The 24,156-nt window shown below is 51.8% G+C and overlaps 1 protein-coding gene across 1 annotated transcript in view; it reads left to right on the forward strand.

The window, feature by feature from the left end:
* C24H14orf132 (chromosome 24 C14orf132 homolog) overlaps positions 1–24,156 on the forward strand; it is a 37,013-nt gene that overhangs the window by 11,690 nt on the left and 1,167 nt on the right. The window lies entirely within an intron of this gene.

Here is a 24,156-nt window from a genome sequence, read left to right on the forward strand (position 1 = left end):
CATCTTGTCTGGAAGCAGAATTTTCTTAAGCCTGTGTGTTTAACAACCATATGTCCACCCTTCTCCTTTCCTCCCATTGTGGAAAAAGGAATGTGACATTTGAGTCTGAATCTGGCCCACGGCCTCCCCCTCCCAGCTGTGGCACCTTGGTCCAGCTCTTCCCTGCCTCTTCTGAATGCCGTACAAGGTGGGTAATGCTCGTACTTAACCTCACAGGTGAGTCTCTGATAGCAGAGTTAGAAAGTCAGACCATGCATGGACTGACGAAATTCCTTTCCGTGCTGCCATTGCCACTTGAGCTTCTGCAGGCTGTCCTGTGACAGGATGTTCCATGAGACTTGAGAGGGCCAGCTGGTGATCCTGGTGTCAGGTCTGCACGCCGGCAGCTAGAAGTCAAGCAGCTTAGTGAGCAGGGCTGGGTCCCCTTAGGCTTCCTGGACTCTGGGGAGCCTCATTTCCCAGATAGATGAAAGCGAGGTGGTGGCAGCAGGTTGCTCTAGCCTCAGGCCCACGCAGGGTGGCAGCCAACAGCTGGGACCCTGTTTGTCCTCTCCAGACCCCATGACAGCCCCTCATCCATCTCCTCAGCCCGGATCTCCAGGAGCTAATTAGAAATGCGTGAAGACTTGGCTTCCAGTGGCTTTGAGGGAGACCTGAGGGAGGTGACTGATGTGCTCTCCGGGCCCCTGTGCCCCCGCCTCTCCTCACTGAGCCCTGACAGTGCCGCCTGCGTCTCCTGCCTCCTCACTGACGTCCTGCCAATCCTTTCTCCCTCCCCATGGAGATTCCATCTGGGCCCTGTGCGTATCCCAGTAACCATATCAATCAGGCAGGGTCTGCCATGGAAACACCCCTCGTGCTGTGTTGGGGGGTGTCGAGGAGCCAAAAAGGAGCTATTGCCAGCCTTCCTGTCACTGTCACTGTCATCCCCATGGTGCGAGCATGTATTACATACAGAACAATGCAGATGAGGCAGGAGCCTGCCCTCCGGTGGAGGAAGAAGAAGACGGACGTGCAGATGAATCTTGAGCACCTGCTGAGGGCCAGGCTCTGTCGCACACCCATTTCAGAGAGGGGGATAAGGAGGCTCAGAGAGCCTGAGGGTCTGGCCCAGAGTCACCCAGGAAGGAGGGGGTAAGAGCAGGCTGAGCCCAGGGCCCAGGTTCCAGTGCTGAGTGGCAGCTGAGGGATTGCAGTGTTGAAACGAGAGTGGAGGGAGACCTGAGCCCCCAACAAGTGTGTCACCAACCTCCACAGCCCAGGCCTCCATTAGCCTGCGTCTTCCTCCCTGGGGCCTGTGTGGGCGGAGGGGATTGTGGCTGAAGCCCAGTTGTTCCAGAGCGCAGACAGGCTGGCGCCAGAGGCGGGCCGAGCCCAGGGGAGGCTGAAGGAACCCGGGGAGGAGGGGGTTGGAGGAGGGGCACCTTGCTCCCTCTGAAGTGGCCCTCCCTCCTCCTCTGTACCCCTCCCCCTACCCCAACCCCTGGCTCCATCCAGCTCTCCATCAGAGCATCTCTCATGTTCCTTAAGGGCAAAGGTTCACATCTCATTTATGTCAGGACAGCTGACCCGCCCAGGACCAGACCTGGTAAATATTTAATAAACGAATCAAGAGAGAGCCAGGAATCAATAGAAGCACGAGAAAAGCTGGGTAGAAAACCATGTCTTGCGTCAGCTTTCCAGCTCTTCCTTCTTGGGTCTGGATCATAGCTTCTCCCCCAGGCCACCAGTTACTGACAACACCCAGTCCTGCCACCACACATTACTCCTGTCCCTCAAACTCCGCATCCCCAGCACCCTCCCCTGTCCCCCTGCAGGGTGTCTGCAGTGTGCCAGGCCCAGGACTACAGGCTTTCCATGCAGCATCTTGTTCCACTCTGAACAATCCTGTGGTGTGAACCTGTGGTCATCCCCAGTTTACTAATGAGGAATGGAGCCCAGAGAGGTGAAGACCTCTGCAGCAGATAGCTGATGGGGCGTGGGTTTGAATAGAGGGCTGATCCCTCCTAACCTCTGGACTTCACCATCAAAACAGTAACTCAGAGGTAAGGAGACCAACCATCCAGGTCTGCCCAGGACTGAGAGGTTCCCAGGATGTGGGACATTCAATGCTGCAACCCTGACAGTCCTGGGCAAACCAGGATGGCTGGTCACCTTACTCAGAGGCCATCTGGGATTCAGAGGGCTTTTTGGATCTCTCACGGATGACTCAAACGCTCTTCCAGAGTTTAGTGCACCTCACTGTATATTTCACTAATATTCTTGCTCTTTAAAAATGAATGAGGGTGGTTGAATCTTTTCCAGAATCAGCACCTTCTCTCTGACCCATTCATTTCTCAAATATTTCATAAGCACCGAGTGTGGGTCAGACTTCATTCTAGGGACTGGGCACACTGGGGAACAAGTCCGGGTGGGAACAGATAATGAATGAGCAGGTGAACAAGTGCACAGCTGGTTATAGTCAGTGATGGCATAGTGTCCTGAAACCTCGTCATCTCCCATGAAAGGTAGCCAAGGATGGGCAACCTTACAGCCCCTGCTGTCCACTCACCTCTGCATCCCAGTACCACCCAGAGGAGCACCCAGGCAGTGCTGACTCTGACTAGATTCCTCAGGAAGGGGGCAGAGGGTGAGCAAGACCCATCACACCCGTGGCCCAGGAGGCTGACTCTGCTTGGGTTGCCCAGGCCGTGCGAAGGGAGCGGGCACCCTTTTCTTCTGTGGTCCTAGCCCTGCCATGTGCCATCACGGAGGCCCAGGCCCCTGAAATCCCAGACTGAGCCCCAACAGCAGGGGATGGTCTCATAAGAACAGAGCCCACTTCCAGGAAATAAATCCTAAGACTCAGGGAAGTTGGTTTGCCTGACTGCTCTTGGCTCTTTCAGTCTCCCACTAGCCGCCCATCACCCAGATGCCTCCCGCTGGTGTGGAGCACTGTTCTGGGAGCACTCCCAGCTAGAATGCATGGCTCACCCTGTTGGTCCCCAGCAGCACGTCTGGGGAGGAAGTGCCAAAAAAAAAAAAAAAAAATGATGACAGTGCTGCTGTGGTTGAGAGGATATGGGAGGAAGCTCTCTAGGCGAGATGAACTCAACCCTCTCCATGCACTGAAGGCTTAGAGCGCATCCCTCTCCGTGTGTCTCTGCCTCCCTCTCTGTCTGGGAGACCCTCAGAGGCTAATGGAACAAGCTGTGCCTTATTCTTCTTTGGAGCCCCAGGGCCTGACCCATGGTAGGTGCTTAATAAATGCCTGTGGAGGGGGCGTAATGAGCCCCTGAGTCAGGGACCCTGAGAGTGAGTTCTGACTATGTTTGCATTGCTCTAAGACCCTGGCCAAGTCACCTAGGCAGACCTACCATAAAATGCCAGAATCCCTTCCCAGCACTCTTTATGAAGGGTGAGTCACCCTCTGCGTCTCTTCCGTGACGGGGAGCTCACTACCTCACAAGGCAGTGACTTCCACTGGAGTCAGCTAACCTCAGGCTCAAACATGGCTCTGCCACTGCACAGCCTGGGAGATCACTTCCTCTCTCCAGGCTCGGCATTCTCAGCTGTGCAGTGGGATGATGGTGATAAGTTACGATAAACCTCAGGATTTTGCAGCTTAAATATGATCATGTGGCACTAGTAAGTGGCCAGTAAATGGGAATTAGTCACTGTGAGCATCCTTGAGTCAAAAATCATCTTCCGTTTAGCTCTGCTCGTTGGTCCTAGGAAGCGAGTCTAATCCTGCTTGCATGTGGTGGCCTCTGCTGTGACTGGCCGGGGCCACGGAGAGCACCAGAAATGGGGAAGCAGGAGGCGCGAGTTCCAGGCCTGGCTCTGCCACTCATGACTTGGAGCGAGATGCTTGACTTCCTGGAGCCTCGGTTTCTCTGTCTGTTAAATGGGAATGGTAGCACCTAGTTCACAGCGCGGACAAGAGAATGAAATGAGACAATGGATGTAAAGTACACACTGTACAGGATGGCATAAATGCCAGTACTCATTATTACGCTTGAGCCGTCATCCTGTATCCTCCCTCTGCATCATCCCTTTTTTTAGACTAAATGTGGCCATTTCCCTCAGTTATTTTTCCAAATGAATATTCTCTCTGGAATCTTCACCAGGTCAGGCTCTGGTCTGTCAGTATTCTTATAAATCAGTTTTCTCAGAGCAAGACATGATGCTCCAGAAGAATCTATCACCTCCTCGGATCTAGCCCTGATATGCCCGCTGATGTGGCCGCTGAGAGCCGAATCTTGCCTTCTGTGATGCTGTACCTTTGGCTCATACTGATAAGAGGCCTCTGTCTTGAGTGCTGCTGTTCAGGCAATTCTCCCTTCCAGAGTTTTTGCAACTGATGTTTTTGAGTCTTAGCACAGATCTGTGAGGAATTGTGAAAGGTCTGAAATTTTACCCTGCTTGCAAGTTAAAAAAGTTGCTGGATAAAGGACTTTGTTACTCACAGCGCAGCCAGCAGCAAGAGCTCATGTTCGCATCAGTGCGCCTTATCCCACAAGTCCCATGGGGGCCGGGCGGAGCACCCAGTGTGGATTCTGTGTAGGCAGTGGGTTTGCGTAACAGGGAAACCCCACTCTTTTAAAGGGACCTGCTAGCAAACCTGCCCAGCCTTTGTCCCAGAGGGAGATATTATCTCAGAGGAAGCTGTCATCCTGGTCAACAAGCAGATGTGCACTTTGCCCCCCAGGGGACACTGTCTCTTTCCTCCGGGCTGTTTGCTGTACAAACACCTTTGAGAAGATAGTTGGGAACAAGAGCTGTCAAAGCCTTTACTCAGAAGGTCCGCAGAGCACAAGAGACCCATAGAGAATGATCTCCCAGCAATATGTTCATACTTATCCCTCAGAACGGCAGTGCACAGGTCTGGCCTCGCATCTCACTTGGCCGCTCCTGAGCTGTGTCACCTTGAGGAAACTACTAACCTCTCTGATCCTCAGTTTCTACAGCCTGAAAAAGGTATAATTCCTACTTTCCAGAAGTGCTGTAAGGGATTCCTTGTAATAGCGTTCTTGAAGCATCCACCTGCCTGGTGTAGGTAGACTGTGGAGAGAAGGCAGCAGAGCCCGTGATCCCGTGATTTGGAGCCCATCCTTCTGATCACTTGATTCTCTCTCCTCTTTCTTCGCCATCTTTCCCTGAGCTAGTCCTCGGGGCTCCTGTCCCGTGTCTCCTGTCAAATGGGGCAGAGTCACCGTCCTGGCTCCGAGCCCACCAGCGCATGGTGGGGACCTGGTGTCGGGTGGAGCAGAGAGTACAGTCTGTTCACGTCTGGGGTTGGGGACCAGGGTGACTTATTCTCTGAGCCTCAGTTTCTTCCTCTGTAACATAGAACTCACCTGAGATTGAAGGAAGAATTAAAGGAGATAATAGACACGGAACATTTCTGCACGTGATGAGTGCTCAGCGGAGCCATTAGGGTGTCATCTCGGTAATTTGAGACTCCTGGAACACAGTGTGGGGCTGGGGACATGAGTTTGCTGCCTGGTGAGGGAAGCAGTCATCTAGCTGCTGCCTGGAGGGAACTGATGAAGAAAAGCAAGACAAAGGGGACCGTGGGGCAGTGAGCTGGTCTCACAAGTCTCTTGCAGATGGCTCAGCATGCTGGCAGCGTTCAGTAGCAATTGATTGGGCATTCACATGATGGGGCCCTCTGTGCGCCTCCTCGTGGGGAGTACAGGCTGCCCTAGGTGGGGCCGGACACCTAGGTGTCCCTAGGTGGGGCCGAGAGGTGGGGGGAGCTTGGAACGGGGCCTCCGGAGACCTGCTCTCTGGTCTTGACAATGCTACTCACAAATTGTGTGACCTTGGGGGCAGGGTGACAAACCTCTCTGGTCTCCATTTAGGGACTCAGTGTGGCATGGTGGGTGGGTGAGGGTTTGAGATGTAGAGTCAGGCAGACCTGGGTTTGAATCAGGAGTTTGAAACCAGCTGGGAGACTGGAGCAGGTCCTATATCTTCCTAAGCCTCTGTTTCCTCATCTGTAAAGTGGGGATAATGACTTTCGTACTTCATGGAGTTGTTGTGAGGATCAGACAAGGCCGTGCGTGGGCCGAGCCTGGCCAGTAAGTGGTGCCTATTATGATGTTGCATTATTTTCTGTTTCTTGGTCTACAAAATGGGGTTGGGTATGAGGGGTAGGGGGGACACAGGATCTCTTACTGCATGGAGCATGGAAAGGCTCCTGGAGTGGAGGTCAGAAAATCCTGGTCCAAATTCTCTTTAGCCTCTTCCTGGTTGTTCGTCACCTGGATGAGTCACATGTCGTTTCTGCACCGCACGGTCAATGGCACCAGCTAATCATACCTCCTTCTGCCACATGTGGCAGAAACACTGGTCACCGTGCCTGGCCCGGGACCCCGGTTGGTGCTCAGGGCCCCTCTCAGCTCCAAGCTTGTCAGTCAGCAGAGCTCCTGGCCTCAGAGGGCACCCCGTCTAATCGGGGTCACAGCCAGCAGCAAGGTAACTCAGACACAGGATACTGGGTGGGGTCAGAGGAGCACACAGACGGGGCTCTCAAAGTGGGCTGCAGACAGGTCCTGATGGCTGGAGCTGCCCATCGCGCTGTCCCAACCCAAGGATTAGTCCTCGGGATGTCCACTGGACTGGCTTGGGCTGGTGGAGCCTGCAGTTCGTTGTACCCCAGTGGCAAGCAGAGTGGACCGGCCCACTGGCAGACGAGAGGAGCAGCATCTTCTGCAAAAGGAGGATCTGCTCAGCTTTCTCCTGACGAGTGCTGTCTGCTGAGCTGTCGGAGGTGGAGCTCGCTTGTCATACTTTTGTTCGGGAAAATTAAGTGGTGCTAATGGATATTCTTTGGGGAGGGGCATGCGGGCCTCCACTGCCTGGATCCGTTGCAGAGAGGAATGTGACGGCTCCAGGGCCCCTTCTGTCTCTCAATTCGTGTCATGGGGGTTGGAGGAATTGACCTTCCGGGAGCCGCGAGTCCCTGGGGTCACTATGACAGTGCCGACCTTGATGATACCTGCTGTTTGCTGGGTGCCGGGCTCTCTGCTGAGTGCTTTACCTTGATCAGCGCAGCTGAGCCACACCACCACGCTCTGAAGCGGAAATTACAGTGATGCTCATTTTGCAGCTGAAGGAGCTGAGGCTCGGAGAGGTGAAGGAAGGAGCAGGGCTGAGATGTGAACCGGCTGCCAGGCTCCCCCGTGCTCTTCCTCACGGCTTACTCCCTGGCTCAGTGGCCCTGCAGTCTAGCCTGGTGTGTTTTTAGATCTGAGCTCAGCCCGAGCCGGGAATCAGAAGAGTGACAGTAATTGGCATCCCCCACATTTCCACGGGGATTTGCGGGTGGCAGCGCAGAGCAGGGGTCGGAGCCAGCTCTGACACGGGAGCGGTTACTATCTTTGTTTTCAAAAGCAGAAACCGAGGTGCAGAGGAGAGAAATGGGCATCCCAGAGCCACAGGGGATGCCCCCCTCCTGCCACACTGCATCCCGGCCTTTCCAAAGGGCACAGCTAGGGCATGGAAAAAGTGCCGGAGAAAGGGAAGCACGTGGGACATGGGGGAGCCGCTCTGTGGAGGCTGGGGAAACGGCTAGTGGCCTGGGAAGGTTCCTGAACGGGAGCTGTTGCTACACCTGAACGGTGCTCTCTGCGTGCAGGAGGAGCCCTGCTGGGGGCTGGTGGAAGGGAACTGCCCTGATGGACAGAACAGTGGGACAGATGCCAGATCCTCCAGCCTCAGTGCCCACTGGGGACGAACCCTTTGGGCCTAGAAAGCAAAGGTGCCCAGACCACAGAATGAGCAGACTGATGCCACTCAGGCCTGCATGCCACGCCCAGTCTTTGTTCCTTAATCCACTTAATTCATTCAATAGCTGTACCCTGGGCCTCTTCCCTGGGCCTGGCTCCATGCTGGGTATTGAGAGAAGAGGTGACCAGGATGGTCCCCGCTACCAAGGGGCCAGCCATTTGGTGGGAGAGCAGAAGAGCCAAGAGAACTGACAATCCTCAGAGAGAAGGGTGGGCTGCGCCTCAGAGGAGTGCCCCTCAAGCAGCCTGTGGGAGCAGGCTCTCTGGGAGGGCTACGTGGAGGAGGTAGCGTCTCTAGCCCTGCTGTTGTGGGACTTCCTCTCCTGCTGCTCTGCTTCTGGACACTTGAGCCCTCCTCGTAGGTCAGAGCAGCTCTGGTGTGGCCACAGGCTTTGCAGGGAACAGCCTGGCAGGTCCCTGAGTTCTGTAATTCTGGGCTCCAGCCGGTGCCAGGTTCTGTCTAGTTTGGGGCATCTAAAGTTTGACACTAGGGCAGTGAGGCCCCCTCAGGTCGTTCTCTGGTGTCTGCACTGGGACACTTGCCCACCTGGGAGTGTTGATTCCCCATTTGGGCAGGAGATGCTAAAAGGGAGAGCACGTAAGGCTCAGACCGCCAATCACAGGCTTGCGTCCTGCTGCAGCTAGAAGGGGCTTGACATCGGAGCTCCCTCCGCACAGAGCCGGGCAAGTCCTGGGTGGAACAGTGTTGGGAGTGCAGGGATGAGCCCGGGGCAGGGCCTGCATCCTTGATGGGAGCTGGCCTCTAGAAGAGGTGCCCTCTTAGACCACCTGCTCTTCCTCTACCTTTTCATTAGTCTTAACAACTGTCCCGTCCTCATAATACCCCAAAAAGCCTCCACTTCGGGGGAAACATGCTGCTCCCCTGTGTGCCCATGCTACCCCAGCTGTGCTTCTGCCTTTGGAGGAAGACACACCTGCCTTCAAATTCTGGTTCTGCCATCTAGGCTGCCGCGTGACTGGAGGCTCCAGACCTGTTTCCTTGCGTGTAAAATCGAGTGAATGACATTTGCCTGGAAGGGTTGCGTGGGAATTAGGAAGAGCAAGGGTACAGAGCCTGGCACAGGCCTGGCATTGAGCTTAATCTAGATCCAAGGCCCAGGGAGGGGAAAGGCCCTATGTGCCGTCACTGGTTCAAGGACAAACCCATGGCCTTGGGGTCACCTCTTGCCCACGCTTGGGCCTGTGAACTGCCCAGTGACTTGGGTCTATTAACTGCCTGGGTCTCTTAACCAGCCTGGCTCCAGCTGGTGAAGGCTCTCAGCTCAGGCCAGCGCCTTCCCCCAGAGCCTTGTCTCGGTGTGAGGATTCAGTTCCCATTTTCTGAGCTCCCCCTGCAGGTCAGGGGTGGCGCTGGGTGGCGGGGTCAGGTTCAGCATTGCATTTGAAGCTCATCTGTCAGCCATATTGTTTTGCTTGCAAAATAATTGTGTGCAAGGAAGCAAAAGCCTTTAGCTGTGTTCCGGAGTGTAAGACAATCAGCACCATTGAGTTGATTCACACTAGTTTAGGGAGTTGGCAGCCAGTGGGCTGCTTAGAGCCAGGTTGGTGGAGAACATCCTCCTGAAACAAAGACAGTTCATAACCCTGGGTGACCAAGTGGTTTTCTACAGCAAATATTCTCACAAATGATAACAAACATTCATAGACTCAAAGTTATAAGTCGATAGCCCTTAGAGCTGTTAAAACAAAATATTCATTATAACAGCAAAGCTGATGGCCCTTCTCGGTAAATAGGATGAAGTTTGACCTTTTGAGGACAAGGTGCAGAATTGGTACAGCTTCAACTTAACCCTTATGGTAATGTTATGTAAATATGTAATAATCTCTCCTCTTCTCTGTCTAAAGGAAGATAAACAGAAAGCCCATTGTCAGTAGCTCCCTCGTCTCTTAAATTTCACGCAGATATATCTGTGGGTTCTGTTTTATTGTTTGTTTCCGGTTTTATTTTTTAACTGAGGGATAACTTACAGACAGTAAAGAGCACTACTCTTAAGCGTGCAGCCCGATGACTCTACGTATTGTGCAGATTGTTAACATGACAAGCCTGACCGTTATCCTGTGAAAGCCCACCTTACAGAGTTGGCCCTTGGCCGGGGTCCGTGAATTTAGAGTCTGGAGCATCCCACCATCCTAACTGATAAGGACGGCTCACTGTACCTGAACGGCAAATATGATTTATGCAGAACACCTGCTTTCCTCCTGGGAGGCTAGACTTTGGGTACGCCCTGGGCAGACGGTGCCTACTGCCCAGCCCCAGTAAAAACCCCGGCACTGAGTGTCCTAAGTGTCTGCATCTTAGACGTTTCTTCACAACCTACCAGTTGCTGGGGAATTAGGTGTGTCCTGCGTGACTCCACTGGGAGGGGACACTTGGACGCTTGTGCCTGGTTTCCTGTGGCCTTCGCCTTTTCCCTTTGCTGATTTTGTTGTGTGTCTTGTGTTGTAATAAATGGTAGCCATGAGTCATGCTAGAGAATCATGGAACCTGGCAGTGGGCTTGGGGACCCCGACATACATATGTAGACACCCCTATAACTGCCACCCAGATCAAGATGTAGGACCACTAAAGATGTCCTCTCAAGCCAGTGCCCCCCAAGGACTTGGTCATTGTCACCCATTGCTCTCACTGTCCCCCATCCCTGACAGTAGTTCTTGGGGCACATCCTTCTTACTCCGTCACCCCTCTACATGTCTGTTTGCACACAGAAGAATTGCTTTCTTTTTTTGCATGCAGCTTGCTCCCAAACACATCTTTTATCTCTTGGAAATAGCATCCCCCTGACCCAGTGATGCTTTATCCAGCAGAAGAACATTCTCTAATGACACTATTTCAACCTTCTCTCTTCCTTGACCCCCAGCACTTAACTGCCCCTTCTTACTTTTAAAAACCTTGTGAATATTAACTTATTTTAAACTATGCGCTTTAGTAAAATGCTCCCAAGGGTTTTAATAGTCTTCCTTCTTGCCGGAGACTTCTTAAAAGGCTCCAATCCTACACCCACTCTGAGAACATTTTAAAGCAGAGCAGGATTCATCAGAACAGTTTTCAATAGAAGTTAATCTAGTGGTTTTTCCCACACAGCATGTCATAGAGATTTATATGTGATGCTGGAAAATGCTTCCCTGAGTGTGTTCTCAGGCAGAGAGCTTTGGGGATATGGTACAGCAACCACTGAGCCATCCCCAGAGAGATCAGGGGCCTCTTACAGTGTGACAGGCTTTTCATACTTGGAGCTGAAGGAGATATAGAAAGGGTGGCATTCACACCGTGTTGACCAGGGACAGTAACAACAAAAAGTCAGATTCAGCAAATAGAGGCTCAGAAATGACTTAACACCTTGACGCAACGATATTCTGAAATACCAATGAATCTTGCATCAATATAATTAAGTATTTTTAATTTTTTCTGCTGTATAATTCATTTTCATGCAAACTCTCAAGAGATCAATGTATTTATGGCTGTGTTTGGATGAGGCTCTTAAAATGAACGTGGAGCCATGCAAATACCAGCAGCTTTTAGTGGCTTTTATGGAATGAAACAACCTGATTAATTCATATTTACATTTCTTCATGTGGCAATAAGATTTATCTTTCTTATCACTTATTTTTGGTGTGAAAGTTGAGGTCACTCCACAGTGTCTATTCTAGAACCAGAGGGAGAATGAAGAGACTAACACTATACTGTTCTGTTCCTTGGCCACCTCACTCAGGCCATAGAGGACTCTAGATTAAATATTTAGTATAAAATGGAACCTGTTCCTCACATTAGGTTAAAGTCTGTGTGTATATATATATCTTTTATTTATAAACGAAATTTGAAAACAAGAAAAAAAATCTGGATGCACGACCGACCAGACAGGATGGATGTAAAGCAGGGAGCCAGGAAGACCGGCCTTCACAGAATCCCAGGTTCCAGCCCAGCCTCCCGGGCGCCTCTGGGATGCAGCGGAAGGGCTGTTGGTGGCAGGGCCCGGAGGAGCTGGCGGGTTATTCCTCTTCCGTGCGGGGTGGCTACAGGTTGCCCAAGGGGCTTCAACTCCACGTCTCAGCTCTGCCACGTCCCACTGGTTACCTGAACAAATCGTAATTCTGAGTCCATTTGCACATCTGAAAATGGGCTCAATAGTGTCTACCATATTGGTTCATTTTGAACATTGGATGTGCTGATGTGTGCAAACAGCTTTGCAAATATAATAGTAATAATGATGCAACCTGGGATTTATTGAACTTACTAAGTGCCCAGAGCTATAAGCACTTTATATGTGTTAATCTCACAATAGCCGGTGCAGGAAGTGCTCCCAGCATCCTTCCCATTCTACAGATTAGGAAACTCACTCCCAAGTTATACAAGGAACGAGTGGCAGAGGGGGACTGAAGGTCTGCGATTGGGCGTCCTTGCCGTCAACCAGCGTGCTAGATTCCCCATCAGACAGCAGCGTAACTCTAGGATATTCTCCACCTAGGGCCAGTCCCCGCTGAGGGGACCCTTGGGGGTGGGGTGTTTCTTGACATGGAAATATCTGTTCCCCAGTCCCTGTGCCGCTGCTGCAGCGCTCGGCCCGGCCTCCTCGCCTCATGCACCATCACAGGTGCCTCCCACCTGGTACATTGTCTCCGGTTCCTTCCTGAGCCACTCTCCTTTCCTCTCCGCTGGCAGAGGAGCTTTCTCTAGCCAATGCTCTTCAGAGGCTCCTTCTGCTCATGGGATAAGGTCCCAATCCTTGGGCTGAGCCTCTGTCCCCGTGAGCAGACCCTCTCTGGGCCCGGGACCCACACGCGCCTCCCTGGTCCCGGCTTCAGCCAGGCTGAGACACACACAGCTCCCAGCGGTGCCACCCAGACCCCCCGTGCTTTGTCCCCAGAATGTCCCGTCCGCTCCTTCAAGGCCAGATTCAGAACCCCCTCTCCCAGGAAGCCAGGGGCCCTGGACCCCGCACTCTAAGGCACGGCTGTTCTTCTGTGGCATCCTCACGGCCCCCCTCCCTCCATCCACGGTGCTGTCGTGTGCAGTCAGGCGCAGCCCCGTGGCCCAGGCTGTGCTGTTCTTCCCAGTCTCCCCCTGCAGGGCACGTGGGGCTGCATGAAGTCGATTCTGCACAGAAGATGGGGGCCTGGGGCAGCAGGCCCAGGTCTGAGCTGGCCCCCACGCTCCCCGTGGGACCTTCGGTAAGTCCTCGCCCCCAGAGCCACAGTCTCCTTGACGTACAGTTGGAGTGCTAGTAGCCCTGTTTATACAGCAAGTGCTGAACGAGCTGAGCCAGTGGAAGGAGATGTGCTTTGTGGGGTGTAGAGTTTCCGGGGTTGGGCACGTTTGTTGGTCTCATAGATAAACAGTATGTGGAGTTGATTCGAGAAGATGTTTTGTATGCCCCACGTTCTCCTGCCTTGGGCTAGGAATCCAGGCCTCCATTTACCCACAGAGCAGTGTTGTCTCGCCCGCAGTCTTTCTCACCCTCCTCCTGCCTCACTCACTCATTTGCTTTCCTCCTCAGCCATCAGCCTCTCCCCTCTCACCCACGCCCAACCCCAGGGAATCTGCCCACCACCAGTCAATCAACAAACACATCTCTGTCTGAAGAAGGATAAGCCCTACGTCCCTCACACTGAACATCAGAGGATCCAAGATGCCACCTGGGAAGAGGGTGGGCAAAGGGCTCCCAGATCCCCCCAACACACACCCCCAGCCCCTTTCCCCAGCTCATTGCTTATTTGCTACAGGCTCTTGAGCTGGAAGGAAAAAATGTTAAGCTCATAATTCCAGAGTTTGAAAAAGTTCTTTCTAGAGCATGCACCATCTTAAAGAAGTAAAAACAAAGACCTTCACACCACCAACTACTACTGCTAACAATAGTACTAGTAACACTAAGAAACATGGTAGCTCACTCAGTTATTATCCCCCTGGTGCCGGGCTCTGTGCTTAAAACTGTGTGCCAAGCCTTGAGCTCAGGTCTTTATATGTGTTGGCTCATGAAGTCCTCATGGCACCCCAATGAGGGAGGTGTTCTCATTAGCCCCACTTTACAGATGAGAAAAGTAAGGCTCAGAGAGGGTGAGGGGTTGTTCCATGGTCACACAGCTCCTCGGTAGCCAAATCAGACGTGGAACACAGGTGTCCTTGTACCTAAACTCTCTCTCTGTTGGGGTAGCTGCCGTCTGGTGTTACTTGTTGCCATTGGGCGTGTGTGTTGTTGCCCCTTATTTCAGTCCATAAGTTCACTCAAGGAGCTGATTGTTCTTGTTTGAGTGTTTGACAAATAGCAAATGCGGCCACCAGGAGAGCCTAGTGCAACTGGGTGTGATGGACACCTGGGCTGCAGTGGTAAATATGGTATGTGCACGTGTGCATGTGTGTTTAATTTACAGCATTTTCTTTAAGTAGAGCTTGTTAGCCACCCAATCACCAGGATGTAACAGATGGTGCCTTTGAGTGAGCAAGATTTAAAGAAATAAATGCCTCAGCATAATCCCACAGCTTTCTCACCATCCTCAGCGGGAACAGTCCTTCTAATACTTAGTCTTCTATCTCGGTAACCACATGCCTCCTCACCGAGGGTTCATCGAACTTCCTGAAGAGAAATCCTCTATCCAGCTGGCCTGTGCCTTCAGCGGTTTTGAAGTCAAAAGCCCTGGTGGGCAGCTTTCTTATCTGCCCACTGTTTTTCTCCAGCAAGTCATTCCATTGATCCAGAGCCTGCTATGTGCACACGACCCTCCCTAGCGCCTGGCAATCGGGTTGTTGTCGTACAGCCAGGTGAATAAAATGGCGTGGAGGGAGGTGGCACGTCCGTGGCTGCACCATCAGTGGGGGACAGAGCCTGAATTTGCCCCCAGCCTGAACCCCTGCCTTCTTTCCACTTCCACCCTGTGACGAGTATCACGGTCTCTGATTGCTCCCGATTAATCAGAAACGAAAGAAAGCCAAAAGGACCAGGGGATCTTTGTATTACCCTTTCGTTTATCTGCTCTTTTTTGTTCCCTGCCTGTTGCAAAAGCCGACACTGAGAGTACAGCCACCCACGTGCATCTTTACATGAATTGTTTGAAACACCAGGACTGTCTTTTCCAATTGGAAAGGAGGCATTTTCTGCCTCTTCTTAGAGAACAGTCCTCCTCCCCAGCTCCCTCCAGCTGCTGGTAATGGTCAGGTTCTCTCGGTACCACTCTGAGCGGCATCCTTGTCAGACTCAGGCAATAGGCCCAGATCCCTTTTCCATACTTTTCAGCTGAAACTGGACCAGCGTTTTTCAACAGAGGATTGAAGTTCGTTCTTTGCTCGTGGGCTGTCAAGCACATCCTTACTGGGGTGCCCCACGCCTCGTGAGCCCTCAGAGGGCCCTTAAAAACTCCTGGGAAGAATACCGCCTTGTTTCTAAGATGATTTCTCTCCAGCAAGCAGGTTTCCTGTGGAGCATAATATGGGCTTGATTTTGCCCAAACAAGCCAGTGATCATTTACTGAGTAGCTGCTGTGTGCGAAACACAAAGATCAAAGATAACAGTGCAAGTCCTCCCTGCCCTGAATCACAAAACGCGAGGGTGTCAGTACATGGTAAAACCATGACTTCTATTGCATAAAAAGAAAAATCTCTTCATCTGATGCTCGCAAAATCTCTGGGAGGTGGATGAGGCCGGGGCCATCATGTCTGTTGGAGAGCTTGATAAGCTGAAGCCAGAGGGGTTTTGAAGCAACTGTTGATTTGCGGCTGTGGACAAGGTCTTGGCTGTCTGCCCCACCCCCTGCCCCCTGATGATGGATGCTGGTCCTCAGGATCAGAGGTTAAGAAGGGCTAGCCCTCACGCTGCACATCCAGCTGAAAAGAGATTAAAGTTCCTTGTAAGTAGTTATTTCTTAGAGTCCTCTTGAGCCGGGGAACAGGAGTGAGGGGTCTTTTTGAGGAATAACGAATGTCACGTCTCAGTCCTTACCTGCTTTCGTGGAACTTAGCTTTCTCCACACTGGGACTCCATTCAGGCCGTCCATGGAACAGCCTTGCTCTCTGGCAGGGATTATGCACATGGCACCGGCCCCCTCTGTCTTCTCTGGCCCTCTTCTCTTCACAACACACTGGGCTCTTTCCCTCCTGTGCACAGGCGGGGGCTTTGACATGGCTTCCCTGAAACAGATTGGGGAGAGGAGTCTTTCTCTGGCTTCTGACCCCTTGGACTTGCAGACATACCTGTGAGTGCGGCCGCACGGGTCCTGAGCGGGCTTGCATCAGCAATAGCCAGCTTCCCAGAGGGTAGCCAGCAGGGCTGACGAGGGATGGGAGAGACTGCTACTAACCAGGTCCCAGCTCATGACATCAGCAAGTGGTGGGCAAGACAGCTCCCCTTCTCAGCCTGACAGGCTCCTTCCCCTCCATCTATCAGGACCCATCTCAAGGGCCCCCTCCTCATGGAAGCCTTCCGGGAGCCTCCTAGAACATTAGTCATGCCCTGCCTTGTGCCGCATCTGTCGTTCTTCTCCTGCTCACACAGGTGTCCTAGGGAGGAGGGGCGCAGTGATTCTCCTGGAGCTTCCTTGGTGGGAGGAGACTCTGGCTTTTTAAAAACCATCCTCTTGAGATCCTGATGTGTGCCACCAGTGGAGAGTCCGGCCTTTTGTTGTTATTTGTTTCATGTCGTGATTACTACTGAAAATGATTTTGTCATATGGAGGAGGCAAGGTTAAGAAATGATCCAGAAGGATCCACTTGGGGAGGTAAAGACGCTGGGTGTGCCCTTGCCCCACCCGCCTTCACTCCAGGATGTACCCAGTTGCCGAGGCTGATGTAGGGCAATGCTCTGTTCTAATGTCTTGTGTTAGTTCCGTCCCCCACTCCCTCCCTCTCCTTCTTCTCTCTTTCCCTTTCTCTCTCTCTTCTCCAAAATAAGGATCACGTGGTTTTCTCTGCATCTCTGGCTTCCATCCAGCCCCGCCGCCCCCCCCACCCCCGCGTGTAGTAGATGCTTGTTCAGCTGATGAATGAATGAACAGTTGAACAAACGAATTTCCCACTCATCACCTCAAGGCCCTGAGACTCGACTCTACTCAGTGAAAGGGAATTTGGTATGATCAGGAGGATGCTCAGCTGTTGATACCCAGTGAAGGTGGCACCAGCTTCTCACAGCTGAACCAACAAGAGGCACAGTGACCCCTCCACCTGCAGGAAGCCCCCACCTTGTGGAGGAGGTAGTCAGGCGCAGCCAGGCAGGTCGGCCATGTCCAGAACTAGTCTTGGCTGTTTCTCCTCCAGGTTCTCAGCCAGTCTCTTCTAAAAACAAGTGAGTTCTCACTGTGGACCATGGACACACCGTGGAGGACAGGGTTCTGGGAGCCCTGGACCACCACTGTCTGGCCTTTCTGTCCCCAAGACAAGTGTTCCCTTCATTATGGGTAATCAGAGATAATGTGCTCTAATGCGACTGCGTTTTCTCCTGCTGCGTTGTGCTGAGTTTCTATGGCAACGGTTTCAAAAGTGGTGAATTTGCTTTTTCCTCTTATGTAATGCTCTCAGGCTTTCCAAAAATATTCTTATTTTCCTGAGTCCTAGGTGGGTCTGGGCATGTTCAGCCGCTCTGTCTTAACAGGCACCAGCAGCCTTTTCATTGTGTTAACTTTTTCATAAGGATGCCGTGGGTGCAGGGCTAGAAGCGTGATTGTTTAGACAGGAAGCAGACCCAGCCGCAGAAGTGGCTCAGGCCAGCAGACACAGCTGGGTCTGGAGGCGGACTGCACGTCCTCTTGGGGGTGGGGAGCATCTCCGTCCATCCTGCCTATTCACGACCCCCCGGTTACTCCCCTCCCCGGGTCAGGAGACTGCAGCCTTGCCGGCGTGATGCGCAGTTCTGACCCCAGGCCTCCTAGGAGTCCGTGTTGATTTGTAAGATCCCACAGCAGGGATGAAAGCCCAGGAAGCCTTTCTGTCCCCTGAACTCCTGCCCCGATGGGTCTTCAGCCCTCACCTCAGAATGCAGTGTGAGGGGATCGCCCTTCGTTTCTTCTCTCATGTTTCCAATGGAATTCATTTAAAATGAACCAGGTCCAAAAGTGGAAAATGGAGAAAATCAAAAAATTCCACTATGCGAGGCCTGGAGAAGGCAGCAGGCCCAGCAGTCTGCCCTGAATGCCCGGGGCATGCCCAGCAATGACAGCCAGGATGACACTCATGAGCACCGAGAGCTATAGCCGCAGGCCGCAGCTCTCAGACACGTGAGCACGTTTCATCCCCACAGCACCCTGCGGGGTGGTTCCCACTCTTATCTTCATTTTACAGATAAGGAAACTGAGGCTCAGAGAGGGTCAATCACTTGCCCATGTCACACAGCCAGAAAGAAACAGAGCTGGGTCTCAGCCTCATGCCTGATCCTTCAGCCCACGGAATTACCCCAACCCGCCCTACCCTGCACCATGCGATCCATTGCCTGGTTTTTATCTCTGTTAAAGTGCATTAGTGCCGTTTTAGGGCTGTGTGTTTGAGTCTGTATTCCTTTTAAATGTTAAGCCCTTCAAGGTCAGAGGTCCTGGGTTACCCCTTGGCATCTCTAGTGTCTGTTCAACACCTCCTGGTGCAGAGTGGGCCTTTAGTGTTTGTTGAATGAATAACAAATGGATGGATGGCACTCTCAATCTATCCAACCTTTATATTTGCACCATAGAGACCCTGCGAGAATTTAGTGATGAGAGAAATTATCTTTATAACGTTTATAGGCTGCCTGGAAGCATCCTTGGAATTTTCCGATGAACTAGTTCGCCCAGATAGCATGGGCCACAGGTGGTCTGAAGAGAAAAAACTGACAGCGTGGTTCCTTGAGCAAATTCTAAAATTGCAGCTACTTCTCAGATTGGCCACACATAGAGTTGCCAGCTTTAGCAAATAAAAATACAAGACGCCCAGTTAAATTTGAATGTCAGATAATTTTTAGTATAATTTTTTACTGTAAGTATGTCCAGTGCAATACTGGGGGTATACTTATACTAAAAATTTATTTTGTTGTTTCTCTGAAATTCAGATTGAACTCGGTGTCCTGTATTTTTGTGTCCTGTGTTCAGAGACGAGTTTATCAGAATCCTCGCCACATGGGCTCTGGCTTCAGTTCTGTCTGTAACTGACCAGTTTCTGGCAAGGACTTCTGAGTCCTGGGCCTGACCTCAGTGATCAGCAGTAAGCGAAGCTCAGAGAGGAAGACAGGCTCCAGCAGGAACGGAGCCCAGGTCTCCCGGCCCCGAGCAGCCCCGGAGCATCCCAGCCCACTGGGGATGAGGGACAATGTGAATGCTTTTCCCCCTGTGCAAATTTAACTTTAAAATCCACAGCCCAGGAGCATCAAGTTCTCGTTGTGGCTGGGCCAGGATCCTGCAGTGCCAGGGCCCCGAGGACGGGCTTCTGAGGGAGGAGGGTCTGGTGGAGAGCGGGGCATGCCAGCAGGCCCCACGTCACAAACGCCCATTCTCTCTTGTTTCCTTTCCTCTGAACAGTGGTCATTATTCAGGAAAGTGTCTGCCTGAGCCACCTCTGGTTACCGCGCTTTGAAGATTTCCTTTTGAAAGCATCTTTTATTCCTTTCTCCAGAGAGGCCCGGCTTAGGGGAGATTTGTGTCACCTTTGTCTTCTCAGCAGGAACAGATGGGGACCTGAAGGCCGCCCCCCTCCTTGGGGCAGCTCTGCTGTGGGGGCAGGTGGGCATTGTGTGCTCCCCGGGGGACGGTGCCCCAGTGTCCACGACAGCCGCGCCCTCCTGGAACCCTCCACGCCACGCTCGGCCACCACGTGTCACACGGTGACCCCAACACTGAGGGACAGGGACCCCAAGGGCTGGGGCACCATCCTGGCCTCCGAGAGAGGCTGGGATCATAACCATCTCGTGTGTGACCCATTCCAGTGTTCAAAGCATTGCTCTTAATGATTGAAGTTTAAAAATACCAAAAAGTAACAGACACCTATATATGCCCACTGACCAGAATAGACCATTTTTAATATTTCATTATGTTTTCTCATCTTTTCTTATAAGAATATATTATAGAAAAAATGAGTCCCCTTTGCTTTTCATGCCCCCCTTTCTCAGAGGCAGCTGCTATGGTGAATCTGGCTGATACGTTCACGATCCATCTTTATATGTTAACTTACATATATGTGGATCCATGTATAATGTATGGTGTTATTTTGTAGGTATGTTTTTAATTTCAGGGATGGTATCTGAGTTTATTTTGTGACCTGCCTTTTCCCCCCAGAAAGGGGTTTTCACCTCATGTGAGAGCCTCCTGGCAGCTCCTTTCTATGAGGAAGTTTATATTATTTTCCCTGTTTTTAAATGAGAACGCTGAGCCTCAGAGAGGTTAAGAAATGGCCCTAGATCACCCAGCAAGGAATTGTTGGCTCTGGGGCCAAGTCTCAGTGTGCCCTCGGGGCTCTTGGCTGCTGGTCCTAGAATTCATTCATTCACCAAGTATCTCGTGAGCGTCTGCTGGGTCCTAGGCCCTGGGAATATTGTGGGCAACAGGGAAGGTCCCTGCCTTCCTGGAGGTTACAGTCACAGCCTTTGTAGATGACACTGACCTTGAATATTGACCATTGGTCCACTCTGTCCTGCTGTCCCCTCTTCAGCCAGCCAACAAGTGTTTTTCTGATCTTGACATGACATCTCCTCTGATGGGAAAACGAGCCCCCAACCCTCACTCGCACCACCCCATGTCTCTCTGGTTGTTAGTGTCTATCTCAGCAAGAGGAAACTTGTTTCTTGTTCTGCCTCCTTGAGCCACACTTTCTTCTGCACGTTAGCCCTTCTGGTGTTTGAAATTAGGAGTCGTACCCCCAAATCTGCTCTGAGCCTAAACTTCATCCAAGGATTCCATTCTCGGGAGGCCGGTGATCACTCCTGCCCACTGGTCTGAGAAGACCTGGTTGCCACCTGGAGGGCATCCCCAAAAGTGGCTTAAAATTAGACCGGGGCAGGCTGGAGCACCTTTCAGAAAGACCTTCCAGAAACTTCTCTCACCACCTGCTTCTGAGGTGACTTCAGCCAACGCTCCTTCATTCTGACCATGAGTCAGTTCCTGATCAAATTTTCCCAACTCCCAAATGATGGAATTGAGGCCAACATTTTTTGGTTTTTCGTTCATGGGATTTTGCCGTTTAAAGTGATTTTCGTGTGTAACCTGTCACTTTGAAGTATAATCTATTTTATGAAGGAAAAAAACGTCAAAACCAACAAAACTGAGACAGACAGATTGAGCAACAGTGCTGTTTGGACTTGGAGCGTTTCTTGGCAGTCTGCCTCAATATAACTTGGGGGGCATGGGGGTGGTGTCTGTTACAACTGCAAATGAGTATCCAATATTGACCACACAAAAGCCCACGGCCAGAAATGCCAGGTTCCTGGTTCCCTCACTTTAGCTTAAACAGTCAGATAAGAGATGCATATAATACTCTCAGTTTTGAATTACTGCAACAACAGTAGAAGGAGAGAATGTTAGGAATTATTGAGTGTCAGCCGCCATAGGAAACTAACACTGGCATTAAATATCCTCAGGGAAGCAGAACACCTGCAGGGGGCACAGGTGGAGACCCACAGTTGGAGGCAGCAGCCCCTGTGCAGGTTGGCAGCAGGGCCATGTCAGCCTGGGGGCTGCTCTCTTCTCCTCCCCACAAAAGGCTCTGTCCAGTTTACCCCTTTTTTCCCCAGTGATTTGGATGAAAATATTCATGAAACTCATCTATGCCCTGAAGAGAGGAGAGGGAGGAACAGGCTTGCACCCAGAGATCTCACCAGGATGGAAGAGTGGATCGGATTTCACACATGGAGTCAGGGAAGAGCATCTTCTAAAAATCCAGCGGCAGGGCCCTGGGTGAGGGAGGAGGGACTGAGAGGCAGCGTGGGCAGAGGACGGGAATGTGGGTTAATTCTGGGGAGTCCAGCAGGGGGCACCAGGGGAGGGGAGGTGGCTGAGGAACAAGTCCAGGTGCGTTAGGGAGGGAGAAAGTGCAGCTTTCTGCCCTGGCCTGAGCCCGACTTTCTAAGAGGCCACCAAGAAATAATGTCTGTGGCCTCACCTAAGTCATGCTTCCATTGTGGGCGGCTCAGGTGAAGACACTGCCGATGTAGCCTCGAGAAGGGCGGCGCCCCCTGAGAGGACCTGGAGGACCAAGAACCCGCTGCCCTCTGTGAAGCTTCAGGGGAAGTGGGCTCAGTGGAGAGATGCTGGGGAGGCAGAATCCGCCAACGTAGGAGTGACCGCTGTTTGTCCAAGGGGAGAGTGGCGGTCATTCATCAGTCAGTCAGCAGGTATTTATTAGGCACCACTGTGTGCCAGACTTGTGCAAGGCTCTAGGAATTCCATGATGAGAATAAACAGATCTGCTCCCCAGATCTGTGATCACGAAGCTTCCAGATCACCGAGGGAAGCAGACAGGACCTGTGGCTTGGGATGGGTGCTCCCAAGGAGAGGACTCGAGGGTACAGGGAGGGAGGGCTATCGTGGTCAGGACCATTGGCTGAGATCTGAAGGATGAGTAGGTTTAATGGGAAAGCTCGAGCCCCTCCCTTCAAGCCAGCTGCCCAGCCACACCGGCCCTCAGCCCCCTTAGGCTAAAATTGCCTGATTCATCAGTAACCCATCTCATCTGCGTCACCAGCTTGGGGGCAAAATGAGGTTGCAGTTCTTTACTTTTAATTGTATTTTTAACAGAATATATATTAATTGTTATCCTCAGTTGTGTTTGTCGGCATATTTATTAATATATGCTAGATATGTTTATTTAATTCAACATTTTAATTTAATATACTGTTATACTATAACAGACATAAGAAAGACACATATGTAAATGTGGCCCTCCATGAATTCTCACAAAGTGAACACGCCCCCTGTAACCAGCAGCCCCCTTCAAGAATCAGCACGTGGCCTGTCCTGCGCTCCCCCTAGTGGCCCCTTCCTGTCACTACACCCCCAGGTTGACGACTGCCACGTCCCCCACCTGAAGGACAGAGCTGTGTCATGGATGAAATGAGCTCCTCTGAGCTCACCCATCAAAGGCTGCTCTTCTCAGCCCAAGCAGGTGCTCTGAAGCCACCTGTTGACTCAGTCATGGGCATCCTTTAAAAAGAGGCCCCTGAGGTTCAGGGCGGGCCAAGCATAGAGCTGCCTGAAGTAGCCCCCCAGGCACTGTGGTGCCTCCTTGTGTTAGTTTGCTGATGGTTCATAGTCCCCCTTTTTTTCTTCCCTCTCTCTTTCCTTGTCTCACTCCTCTCCTTCCTCCTTCCTTGCTCTCTCCCCCAGCTAGAGTATGGGCCCCCTGACAGCAGGAGCCTCGTCTGGCTTGCTCACTGCTGTATCCAGAGTCTAGAACTGTGACACCCAGTTAATCCGTCCCTAATACGTATCTGTCAGACGAGTGGCTGAGTGACATGGCCCTCGCTCCTGTAATCCCCCGTGCTGTCCGCACCTTCCGGCTGGAGCGTGGCTCCTGGGGGCAGTGACCATTACATTTCCAGGGCCCAGTGTCTGACCCCAGAATCGGGGTGGCTGTGTGCAGAGTGGAAAGCAGCCCAGCTCCACAGTCCAGACACACCTGGCTCTCAAACCTGACTTCACCACGGATTAGAGCTGTGGCCGTCTGCTTACCCAGCTGTAAAATGGGGATAGAGTGGTCCCCTCCAGCAGGATAGCTGAGTGATTAAATGAAAGTACTTTAAAATCTCTAGCACATTCCCTGACCATAGCTGGGCCTCCGTGCTGGTAGCAGCAGTAGTGCTCAATGAATGTGTATTGAAGGAAATCTTAACTGTTTAGTCTTCACTCATTCAGGTACATTCAAAAAAACCACATTGATTATGGGCCTAATAGATGCCAGAGCCAACCCTGGGACTTCAGACACGTCAGCCTCTGGAGGGTTCTGGAAGGGCCTGGATGGTCTGGACATTGGTCTCCTGAGCTGGAGCAGTCCCCTCAGGGCTGTATCCAGGGTCATGGCCTCCCCATGAGCAGCCCACCTGGAGTCTTTAACCTAGAGTGTGAGCAGCAGAGAGCCCTCACAGATGGAGAGGGGAAGCTCTGATCCTTGGAGGGGATGCCAGCATCCTTGTGTGCAGCAGTCAAGGCCTTGGGAATCAGAGTCACTCTTATGGGGAGTTTGTCTCTGGGCACCAGAAGCTCTGAAATGTTCGTACCCATTGACTAAGAAGTTCTGTACCTGGGAGTCCGCCTCAATAAATGAAAATGCACGTACAAGCATGTATGTACACCGGAGTGTATGTACAAGGATGCTTATCAGTGCATTATTTATAATAGGAAAAAATCAAAATTCCTAGATCTCCAGTTCTAAGAGAATGGTTAAATTATGGCTTGTATTTGTGACAGAATATTATACAAATATTAAAATGGTGTT

Source organism: Diceros bicornis, chromosome 24 (genome assembly GCF_020826845.1).
Source record: "Diceros bicornis minor isolate mBicDic1 chromosome 24, mDicBic1.mat.cur, whole genome shotgun sequence".
In the NCBI taxonomy this organism is placed as follows: domain Eukaryota; kingdom Metazoa; phylum Chordata; class Mammalia; order Perissodactyla; family Rhinocerotidae; genus Diceros; species Diceros bicornis.